General features: G+C 34.3%; 1 protein-coding gene across 1 annotated transcript in view; it reads left to right on the top strand.

Moving 5' to 3' along the window:
• LOC107665257 (AF4/FMR2 family member 2-like) overlaps positions 1 to 2422 on the top strand; it is a 232997-nt gene that overhangs the window by 161384 nt on the left and 69191 nt on the right. The window lies entirely within an intron of this gene.

The raw sequence follows: 2422 nt of genomic DNA, 5'->3' as shown, positions 1-2422 counted from the left end.
TTTTGTATGTCTATATATATATATATATATATATATATATACATTTAGAAATATTATAGTACTGTTCAAGTGTGCAAGTTTTTTAAATACTTCTATTCAGCAAGGATGTATTAAATCAATCAAAAGTGACAGTAAAGGTATTTATATAGTTACAAAAGATTTCTATTTCAAATAATTTTTTTAACTTTCTGTTCATCAAAGAATTCTGAAAAATGTCACGGTTTCCACAAAAATATTAAACACCGCAACTGTTTTTACATTGATTGTAATATGAAATGTTTCTTGAGCAGCAATTCAGCATGTTAGAATGATTTATGAAAAAAAAAAAATAATAATAATAATGCTGAAAATTTAGCTTTGCCATCACAGGAATAAATTACATTTTAAAATATATATGCATATATATAAAACAGTTAATTTATTGTTAATAATAATGTAATTGTATTTCATAATATTAATGTCTTACAGCATTTTTAATCAAATAAATGTACATTTGGCAAGCATAAACATTTATTCAACAACATTTACCATCCCCAAACTTTTGAACAGTAGTATGTTTATATTATTAACTTCTTAAAGTCTTGTCCACAAATCATAGCTTGAATAGAACTGGCGTTGGAACTTTAATTATCATGGAACTGAGACGTCTGCCAGGGCCTGTGATGTTCATGTAGGTTTGCCCCAATTACAGCAGCCACACTCCTAACAATGAAATGTGCCCATTAAAACATCCCCTGCAGTTCAGCCCTGGGCTCCGTAGCACAGCAAACTGCCTGCATGAATGCCTGGCTTTCACGCGGCCGTGAGACTGCTGGAGCCTCGAGCTGGGAAGGCCTGGAAGCAAGAGCTAATCCAGAGGCAGCCACTCTGTGCTTCAAATCTAAGCTAAAAGGCCAGACAGACTGTGAAAATTACTGGCCATGCTGTGTGTGTAATTATTTTCTCGGGCCACATCTCACTCTAGGAGTCTTTCCCACTGAAGTCGCTTGCTGACAGTCACACCTTGCAATTGTTATGTCATCAAGTGTTGTAAAAACAAAGTCTGCTTTAACATGACACTTACGGCATGATACATACTTGAAAATGTTTTAGGCGACAACAAAAATGCCTGTATGGCTGTGTAATTTGGCATTTGACTCTTGGTTGGCATGCTTTTCTTACTCTCTGATTGGTTCTGACGCATTCTTGAACTGATGTTTAAAAACATTTAAAAATTGTAAAATTAACATGAAGTCCAAATCAAACTAATTTTCTCAAAAAATATCATTCTAGTCTTACTGGTCATGATCAACGGTGCACATTATTTCAAAACAGTTATTTTAATACTATTTATGTATTGTATTTTTTATCAATATTTTGAATTCGATTTTATTATGCATTCAGTTTTTATTTTAATTTAAGTTTTAGTAATTGTTTTATGCGCTTTTGTTGTTTTTATTTGTTTATTATTATTATTATTATTATTATTATTATTATATAACTTTCATTTATTTTTATTTTTATTTTGGCAATATTGGCAATATTTCCAATTTTAATTTAAGATTTTTAAGTTTAAGCTTTTTATTGGTAGCACTTTAAAGGTCTCATGAGTTAATGTTAGTAAACTGAAAAAAAAATGCTTTAAAAGTGAATTTCACTGTTCATGTTAACTAATACACTAATTAACTAATTAACACTAATTAACAAATCAAACCTTATTGTAAATGTTACCGCATATACACAGTGTAGTGTGTGTGTGTGTGTGTGTGTGTGTGTGTGTGTGTGTGTGTGTATATATATATATATATAGCTGTGCAGAATCATTGTGGGCTCTGTGTTGGGAGAGAATATTCTCTGTGCAACTCAATAGCACCTTGTCTTTGATAAACTTACTGGCCTGGAATGCCTCTGAAAATGCCTTTTAAAAATAGTAACCCAGCTCAATAACTGTCAGTTTGATTTAAGAGGCTCACTTGAGGAGTTTGCTTCTTTGTTACTTGTATTTCGTTGTACTTGAGGTTTATCCGATGTTTAGTCTACTGCTGTAGACATCTGATCAGAATCCCATATTCCAGAAAATGATTTCCTCACCCTTCATTTGGAGAATCCTCCAGTCTCCTCTGCTCAGTCTCCCTCTTTTCTTTCCACCGTTGCACCCTTTTATTTTCTGTCTTCGCACAGCTTATCACATGTTTTGAGTCTCTGTGAGGCTACAGTTATCTAAAGGTCTTGTTTTTCCCTGGAGCTGAAGTCTGATGTTAGCCTCTGTGCTGGAGATCTGACCTCTCAAACACAGCCACGCTGTTCACCCGACTCCTTCTGTCTGTTTGGACAGCTCTCACTCCCCTCGCAGCTGGAGAACGGGGGCTCATAGCAGCAGCGTGAGACAGTATGGGAGGATTTGACACTGCTCCTGCCTTTGACATATGAGGTCTCGTAAATC

The sequence above is a fragment of the Sinocyclocheilus anshuiensis genome, unplaced genomic scaffold, assembly GCF_001515605.1.
Source record: "Sinocyclocheilus anshuiensis isolate Anshui unplaced genomic scaffold, SAMN03320099.WGS_v1.1 scaffold483, whole genome shotgun sequence".
NCBI lineage: Eukaryota > Metazoa > Chordata > Actinopteri > Cypriniformes > Cyprinidae > Sinocyclocheilus > Sinocyclocheilus anshuiensis.
This window is presented reverse-complemented; position numbering and strand designations above follow the sequence as displayed.